Consider the following 9376-nt stretch of genomic DNA (forward strand, 5'->3'; position numbering starts at 1 on the left):
TTTATTTGAGTTACTAATATACTTCACTTTAGTTCTCACATCTTACATTTTGCTTTCTAATTGTCCTGCTTTTTATGTTTTAAAATATTTAAATTGTGAAAAGTAACACATACATTTTTAAAAATGCAAGACCATAAATGTTCAGTGTAGCAGAAGAGTGTAAATAAAACACCCGTATAATCCTTCACAATCCACAAGCACCCTCACAAGTCACCTCCCAGTCATGATCCTTCTTTGCATTTCTTTGTGCTTTTACTATTGAAGTGTGCATCTCTAAACACTATGATTTACTTTGCCCATTTATGGATACTATGTAGAATGGAATTAAAGTATGTGTATTCCATTATATGGAAGATTAATCTGTGCTATTATGTATCACTTTGCTCACTTCTTTTTCTATATAATATTCCATTCCAGTGCATGGAATACCACAAGTTATTTATTCATTCTACAATGTATCTTTGATTTGTTCCATTTTTTTAATAAATAAAGGTACCTTGAATGTTCTTAGGCATATATCTGTGCATTCATTTCTCTAGGGGATATACCTACAAATATAATCGCTGAGACCAAGGGCATGTATATCTTCAACTTTAGTAAATAATTCAAGATTGTGTTCTTGAGAATTGTACCAATTTACCCTCCTGCTGGCAGTGTATGAGGGTTCCTATTCTTCATCACCCTTAACACAGGGAATTTTCAGTCTTTTCCATTTTAGCGTTTCTGCTGGATAGATCATTGTGGTTTTAATCTACATTTCCCTAATTTTTAATGAGGCTGAATTTTTTCATATTGTTATTGGTATTTTGATACCCTTTTTTGTGAACTGACTGCTCAAATCTTTTGCCCATTTTTCTAATGTGTAATTTGTGTTTTCATTATTGATTCATAGAAGTTCAGTCTGCATCTGAAGATGAGCGCTTTGTTAATTATGAGTTGTAAATATCTTCTACCACTTGGTGGTTTGCCTTTCCACTCTCTTCATGGTGTCTTTTTCTCTTGTTTTGTTTTCTAGAAAAATAGTGTTATAAACTCTTATAAACCTGTCATATAACTTTGATCATTATCAACAGTTCATCCTTATCTTTATGCTGTCTGCAAGAGAGGTCTTAATTTTAGGGTTATGAAATTTATAGTTCCTTTCTTTTGTGGTTAGTGTTTCTTTGTGTTCTTAAACTTAGGGAAAGTTTAAGGTATCTTTCCCTAAGGTCATGAAATACTCTCACATACCATCTTTGACCTATTTTATTGCTTTGCGATTTGTGTCCGCACTCAAATCTTATGTTGAATTGTGATCCTGAGGATTGGATGTGGGGCTGAGTGGGAGGTGATTAGATCATGGGGGCAGACTTCCCCCTTGCTGTTCTCATGATAGTGAGTGAGCTCTCACTAGATCTGGTTATTTAAAAATGTGCAGCAGTTCTCCCTTCTCTCTCTTCCTCCTGTTCTGGCCATGTGAAGACATGCCTACTTCTCCTTCCCCTTGTGCCATGATTGTAAGTTTCCTGAGGTCTCCCCAACCATGTTTCCTGTAGAGCGTGTGGAATTCTGAGTCAATTAAACCTTTTTTCTTCACAAATTACCTCATCTCAAGTAGTTATTTATAGTAGTGTGAGAACAGACTAATACAGTTTGCATTTCCCATTTAGGTAAATAATGCCTCTGAATTGATTTTGGTGTGTGGAATGAGGTAGGGGTGTAGTTCCATTTATTTTCATAGGAGTACTCAATTTTCCCACTTCATTGATTGAAAAGACTGTCTTTTACCCACAACTCTGTAGTCTCACCATTCCCGGTCTCTTGCTCGTGCTCTCTCTCTCTCTCTCTCTCTCTCTCTCTGTGTGTGTGTGTGTGTGTGTGTGTGTGTGTGTGTTGTTATGGCCTCCAGCATTCCATCTCAGTGGTTGGGTCGTTGTGAATCCTGAGCTAAGCTGATGCTGATCATAAGAATCCTGGTCACACAACTGCCAACTGGCTTCCATTCCTGGCTGAGCCCACGAGGCTGACTCTGGCCTGTGCCAGTGTCTGTGCTACAGTGGCAGAGCTCAACAGTTATGACAGGGAGGAAAAGCCAAAAATATTTACTGTCTGGTTTTCTATTGCTGCTGTAACAAGTTATCACAAACTTAGTTCATTAAAATGACGCAAATTAATTCTCCCACAGTTCTGGAAGCCAGAAGTCTGAAACCAGTTTCACAGGGTGGAAATCAGGGTGTCAGCAGGAATGCTGCCCTCCTGAGGCTCTAGAGGAGTCCACTTCCTTGCCTTTCCCAGGTTTCAGAGCTGCATTCCTTGGCCCTTTCTGCATTCAAAGCCTACATTTAGCATCTTGGCATCACTCCCTGCTTCCATCTTCACAGCACCTTCTCTTACTCATAAGGGCCTGTGATTACATGGGGCCCACCTGACAATTCAGGATCTGAATTGTGACCTTAATCTGATCACATCTATAAAGTCCCCTTTGCCATATAAGGTAGCAGTCACAGGTTCTGTGAATTAGAACTTGGACAGAAGCAAGGTTATTATTCAGCCCTCACATGGCTCTTTAGGAAAAAAGTTTTCTTGGCTGGGAATGCTAGCTTCTGCCTATAATCCCAGCACTTTGGGAGGCTGAGGTGGAAGGACTGCTTGAGCACAGGAGGTGGAAGCTGGATTGAGCCATGATTAGGTCACAGCACCATTGTCCTACAGACTGAGTGACAGAGTGAAACCCTGTCTCAAAAAAAAAAAAAAAAAAAAAGCCCAAAAAGGTCAAAAAGAAAAAGTTTTCCAAGCCATGTTCTGAGTAGATGTTCACTGTATATCTGGGATGACTTTGAGATTTATGCTATGACCTTGTTGTATAGTACTTTGATTTCTGTAATTTTGAAGAAAATTTATGTTCTGGTTAAAGATTTTCTATTTAAAAAACAAAACAAAACAATATCACCTAAGTAAGGGGCTCCTTAAAAATGAAGTTTCCCAAATATATTTTATGCTTGAAATCCTTCATTGCCCTGTAGAAAGGCAGCTTAACACACAGCCTTTATAAACAAGTCTGTGGTGCATTTAAACATTTTTGTTTCAAAACGAAGGCAGTTCCTCTATTATCAAAGCTCTGAGCCCAAATGTTGGTGTTCATACTGAACTTCAAGCCAATGCCAATTACAAGCAATAAAAATCATATGGACTGATATCCTGAAAACGGATGGATTTTAAACCCCAATATAGTGCATTCAGTTACTTTGGAAAGCTGTTTGGGCCTTTTACTTATAATGAGATTCAGATTTATCAAATTACTTTATGGTTTTCCTTTTGAGAGTGTTCCCTCTTCATTTATATAATGTCCCAAACAGGCAAAACTGTACCATGGGTTATTTAGATAGACATTTATTTTATTATGCATTTCAAATTAACCTACACTTGATACATTTATTTTTTTTCTTTCTTTTTTTTTTTTTTTTGAGACAGAGCCTTGCTCCATCGCTTAGGCTGGAGTTCAGTGGTGTGTTCTTGGCTCACTGCAACCGCTGCCTCCCAGGTTCAAGTGATTCTCCTGCCTCAGTCTCCAAAGTAGCTGAGACTATTGGCATGCACAACCACGTCTGGCTAGTTCTGTATTTTTAGTAGAGATGGGGTTTCACCAGAGACAGGGCTGGTCTCAAACTCCTGACCTCAAGTGATCCACCCAGGTCGGCCTCCCAAAGTGCTGGGATCACAGGCGTGAGCCATGTGCCTGGTCCACTTAATGCATTTCTATGTGCCACACTCATATAAGCTGTGAACCACCAGCATTTTGCAGCAGCTATTTCCAACTGAACTTTGCATTTCAGTGGCTATAGTACTTTGCATTTGTCAGTCAGTTGGGAGGAACAGGCCCTGCTTCTTTGGGCTGCTCTGTGTGGTCAAAGGGTACACCAGGAGAAAGCCTTGGCTCAAGCAGGAGTGGAGCAGGTTAGGTTCATACCCAGTGCCTGCCCTGACCTCTGCTCACCTCAGAACCCCTGTGATAAGTTTTCGCTGTCTCAAGGCTAAGGCCTGGCAGCCTTGGGAGGGAATGCATTTGCAATGTCATTACGTGTGTTATAGGTAGGATTATGCCCCCTCAATAATGCTGAAAAACATTCATGTTAAAGTCCTGACCTCCCCAGGACCTATATGGTTGTATATACAGACAGCATCTTTACAGAGGTAGTCAAGTTGAACAGAAGTCACTGGGGTACACCCTAATCCAATATGACTGGTGTCCTTATAAGAAGAGGAATTTTGGGGCTGGGCAAAGTGGCTCACGCCTATAATCCCAATATTTTGGGAGAATGAGGTGGTTGGATCATTTGAGGTCTGGAGTTCAAGACCAGCCTGGCCAACATGGTGAAACCCTGTCTCTACTAAAAATGTAAAAATTAGCAGGATGTGGTGGTGCATGCCTGTAATCCCAACTACTTGGGAGGCTGAGGCAGGAGAATGGCTTGAACCCAGGAGGCAGAGTTTGTAGTGAGACGAGATTGTGCCACTGCACTCTAGCCTCAAAAAAAAAAACAAAACAAAAGGAACTTTGGGTGAGGTTTGGTAGCTGGTACCTGCAATCCCAACATTTTGGGAGGCTTAGGCAGAAGGATCTGTTGAGGTCTGGAGTTCAAAACCAGCCTGGGCAAATTAAGAGACCTTGTCTCTAAAAAACTTTAAAAAGAGGAAATTTTGGACACAGACAGGTTCAAAGATGATGTGGAGACTCAGGGAGAAGACAGCAATCCACACACCAAGGAGAAGGACCTGGAACACATCCCTTCTTCCCAACCCTCAGAGGGAACCTATGCTGCTGACACCCTGATATGGGACTTCTAGGTTCTGAATTGCAAGACAAAAAAAAAATCTGTTGTTTAAGCCACCCAGTCGGTGGTACTTTGTTATGGAAATCATAGCAAACTAATAAACAGGGTAAGAGACACCTGTTTCCAGAGGAATTCTGGAACTGGAATTCTAGAACAAAAAATCACATGGTTCAAAATATACAAACTGCAGTCTCTGAAGTTCTCTCAATTCCTTCTCTGTCCAGATTGCATCTACAATAAATGGGAGAAAATGGATAGAAAGTCTCTATCCATGATATCATCTTTATAACCTAATGAGCAACAACTGGGCTCAGGGATCAGCCAGGTGCGGCTCCACTAGCCCCACCATGCTGTCGGATGTTTGCACCCTGGCAGCCTGGTTCCTTACATCTCTGTGCTCCTCTGCCCTTTGGTTTCCTTGTCTGCAATATGGGGGTAATACTAACCCCTACTTCAGCAGGGTGTTGTGAGAATTAAGGAGAGAGATATATATGAGAGCTCTCATCGCCTACTATAATAATTTCATTACTACTCTGTTTCTAACCAGACTCTTAAGAGAAATATACAAAAGCCTAGACCCTAGGATTAGAAACACTGAATGGAAATTTTAAAACACTAGAATTTGGCATATCAAGTTTTCCACTTAAAAGATGTGGACACTGATGGCCAGGCAAGGTGGCTCATGCCCGTAATCCCAGGACTTTGGGAGGCCGATGTGGGAGGATCATGAGATCAGGAGTTCGAGACCAGCCTGGCCAATATGATGAAACCCCGTCTCTACTAAAAACACAAAAATTAGCTGGGCATGGTGGCATGTACCTCTAATCCCAGCTACTCCAGAGCCTGAGTCAGAAGAATCACTTGAACCTGGGAATCAGAAGTTGCAGTGAGCCGAGATCACATCACGGTACTCCAGCCTGGGCAACAGGAGACTCTGTTTAAAAAAAAAAAAAAAAAAAAAGATGTGGACCCTGAAGCTAAATAAAGGTACAGAGACTTACTCAACTTCACCTTGATAAAGGTGACCAGGCCAAGAGCTAGACCTGGGCTCTGTAGCCCCGAGTGTGGACTAAACCACCACCCTGCAGTTTTGCTGGGTGCCCTTTGCCCTTTCCCCTGGATGCCTCAGGCCGAGTCAGAGGGATACAGACAAGTTGTGTCCCCAAATTCTTATGCAGAAGCCCTGACTGGCAATGTGAGTGTCTGTGAAAGCAGAACTTTAAGGGGTGATTAGGTTAGATGAGGTCATAAGGGTGGGGCCCTAATCTGATAGGACTGGTGGCCTCATGAGCAGAGGACAAGAGGACTCTCTCTTCTCCTGCACACACAAGAAAAGGCCATGTGAGAATGCAAGGAGCAGGGGATGGTCTGCAAGCCAGGGAGAGGCCCACCCAAGAACTCACCACACTGTCACCCTGATCTTGGATGCTCAACCTCCAGAGCTGTGGGAAGATAAATCTCTATTCTTTAACCCTCTGTCTGGGGCTTTGCTGTGGCAGCCCAGCTGAGGAAGACAGTCACGGTCTGCAAAGCTGTGGGATCTGAGCACAGGGCAGTGTGTTTATGGCATCCAGACTCACACTTGCGCAGTGGTGAAGTTCAATGAACGGAAACTTGTGACAGGCTCCTTTGCCAACACTGTGGCTTGCTGGGAATACAGTTTCAGAGCCAGGACCCAGCACTTCCGCGAGGACATGGGGACAGTGTTTAGTGTGGACTACAATGATATCTTAGAAAGTGGCTCTGCAGACTTCACTGTGCAAAGTCAAGTCTCTCTTGCACAGCCCTGAAGACTACATCTTCTTAAGTGCAGACAAATAGGAGATTAAGATTTGGCCAATTGGGAGAGAAATCAACCGCAAGTGCTTAAAGACATTGTCTTGTCTCTGAGGACAGAAGGATCTGCTTGCAGCCAAGGCTTCATTTGGTTGGCAAATACCTTGTCTATAGCTCAGCACTCGGTCTCTACCAGCAACTTTGCCTCCAGTTATGCTATTCTCAGGGTCATCAAGACTCCTGAGATAGCAAACTTGGCCTTGCTTGGCTTTGGAAATACTTTTGCTCTGCTGTTTGACAACCGCCACCTGTGCATCACAGACTTGCAGACACAGAGCCTGATTAGCCGCTGGCCTCTGCCAGAGTACAGGAAATCAAAGACAGGCTCAAGATTCCTGGCAGGTGAAGCATCCTGGTTGAATGGACCAGATGGGCACAATGACATGGGCTTGGTCTTTGCCAGCAGCATGCCTGACCACAGTATTCACCTGGTATGGAAGGAACATGGCTGACACCGTGGGCCACCACTGCTGACTGACTTTGGGTGCCAGGGCCATAGGCTATGGGTGCAACCTATACAGCAGCTGACTGCATGAACCAAAGTTCTCACCTAATGCACATCACGCAGTGCACATCATTTGTATCTATGTTTGCCAGGGGGACAGGACCTGGAGTAGGAGAAGGCTTGTTTTACTGACTCACAATGCAGTATGCTATGCTAACAGGGTACACCATTGACTTCATTTGTATGTAGTTTTGCTGGTGAATGCAAGAGGATGCATTTTGGGTTCACCTTTCTTGGGTGGAATATTGGTTGTAAGTAAAGAAAGTTAAATGATTCATTAATCTGCTCATTGGTTGCCTATGAAATCAGATTGTCTGTTATTAAAGCTTTTCACCATAAAAAAAGAATCTCTGTTCTTTGACCAGCTGTCTGTGGGACTTTGCTATGGCAGCCCAGCTGAGAAAAACAGTCCCAGGGGCAGGGGGCAACAGGACTTCTTGGCGCAACCTTTTAAATTATGTCCTATGCATTTTGTAAAAATGCTGTGCAACTTTATCGAGCCCAAGCTGCTGTATCAGGATGCTGTAAGAGGGCCCTATGCCGTGGTTGGGTGTCCCCAGCAGGCATTCTCCCTGGCTAGGGAGGCTGGAGAGATGACTGCTTGTCCTGGTACAGCTCTGACGAGGTCTGGCAACATCTCTTCATCCAGACCCTGTTCCCTTTCTTCATCCTCGAAATCCTAGCCTCAGGCTGCTTTTATTTTGGGTGGTGGGGGGGTGGTAAGGGGAGGTGGACAGGGTCTCGCTCTGTTGCCCAGGTTGAAGTACAGTGGCACAATCCTAACTCACTGCATTTTTGACCTCCTGGGCTCAGGGGATCCTCTCACCTCAGCCTCCTGAGTAGCTGAAACCACAGGCATGCACCACCATGCCTGGCTAATTTTTGTATTTTTTGCAGAGACAAGGTCTTGCTATGTTGCTCAGGCTGTTCTCAAACCCCCAAGCTCAAGCAATCTTCCGCCTCGGCCTCCCACAGTGCTGGGACTACAGGCAGGAGCCACTGCATCTGGCCTGCCTCCTTCCCAGCTGATGGGTCTCCCAGCAGCACCAGGTCTTGTAGTGGCAGCAGCGCCATTGGTGGTCGTGGCTGGAAAAGCTGGTCCTCTGGGCAGTGTGTCATATGGCAGCTGAGCACTGAAGAGCGCAGTGAGGAGGCCAGGGGTCAACAGGGAAGGCTGGAGGGAGGTGATGCTGGGTCTTGGTGACAGCCAAGGCCCAAACTCATGCCCTGCTGCCATGAGGGGCTTGTGGCTCCCCTTGGGGGTGTGAGGGCACTTGGGAGCAGCAGGCTAGTGGGGCTTGCTTCCCAGACACACCCCACATTGCTCCACACAGGACATTCTGGGAGGGATTGGGTAGGCTTCCCAGGTACAGACCCCGTGCTTTTCAATATCCCTGTGCCAGAGTCCATGCTAGATGCACCGGTTCCCCCACAAAACATGTTCCCAACAAAAGAGAGAGTGAAGTATGTCTAACATCCCAATCCTGGGACTGGAAGCTTAACCATTAAACAAACCTGGGAACGTGGAGCTTTAAACTAATTTTGCAGCTGGAACCATCTGGTTGTTAAATGTGGGGGCTGGTCTGGAGGAGATACTGAATGGCCCGGCTCTGGGGTTGGAAGTGTGGACACAAGCTGAAGGCAGCAGCCCAGGCTTTAGTTTCCTGTGTGCTTGTTAATGGCAGCAACTGCAGCTGAAATCACAGAAGGCTGTAGGGGTTTTCCAAGCCACAGGCATCTGGGCAGTGTGGCACGGGGCTGCCCTGCCTCCTTGCCTCTTCTCATGTGTGCGAAGGTGGCCTTCTGCCACCGCATGGGGCTGAATGAATTATGATGAATGTTCCCGCCCTTCTCAATCTTTGTTTCTGGGCCCCTCTGCCACCCATTCTCCTGCTTCTCAACTCTAACTCCTCAGCCATCCCCTCCCAGTCTCCTTACTTCTGCTCAGCCCCCTCATGTTGGGGTTCCTGGGGCTCCGTCCTCACCACCTGTCCACACTCTCAGCCCAGTGAGCTCCTGCATCCCATGGCTTTAAACACCACCATCGAAATCCCACCTCAGCTTTCCCTCCCACCCTGGCCTCTTCCCTCAATTCCAGGCTCATGAATCATGAAGCCTCTGCTTTCCTGCATCCAAACCTGAACTCTTGGCTTCTGCCCTCCTTGACCTGCTCAGCTCTGTCTCAGGTAATGCCCCAGCAGTGATGCCATCCTCCATCCCCACA

The 9376-nt window shown here is 45.2% G+C and overlaps 1 pseudogene; it reads left to right on the forward strand.

Moving 5' to 3' along the window:
* The first annotated feature begins 5931 nt into the window (after nucleotides 1-5931).
* Nucleotides 5932-7496, forward strand: LOC103790376 (F-box/WD repeat-containing protein 2 pseudogene; annotated as a pseudogene).
* The last annotated feature ends 1880 nt before the right edge of the window (nucleotides 7497-9376 follow it).

The sequence above is a fragment of the Callithrix jacchus genome, chromosome 2, assembly GCF_049354715.1.
Source record: "Callithrix jacchus isolate 240 chromosome 2, calJac240_pri, whole genome shotgun sequence".
In the NCBI taxonomy this organism is placed as follows: Eukaryota; Metazoa; Chordata; class Mammalia; order Primates; family Cebidae; genus Callithrix; species Callithrix jacchus.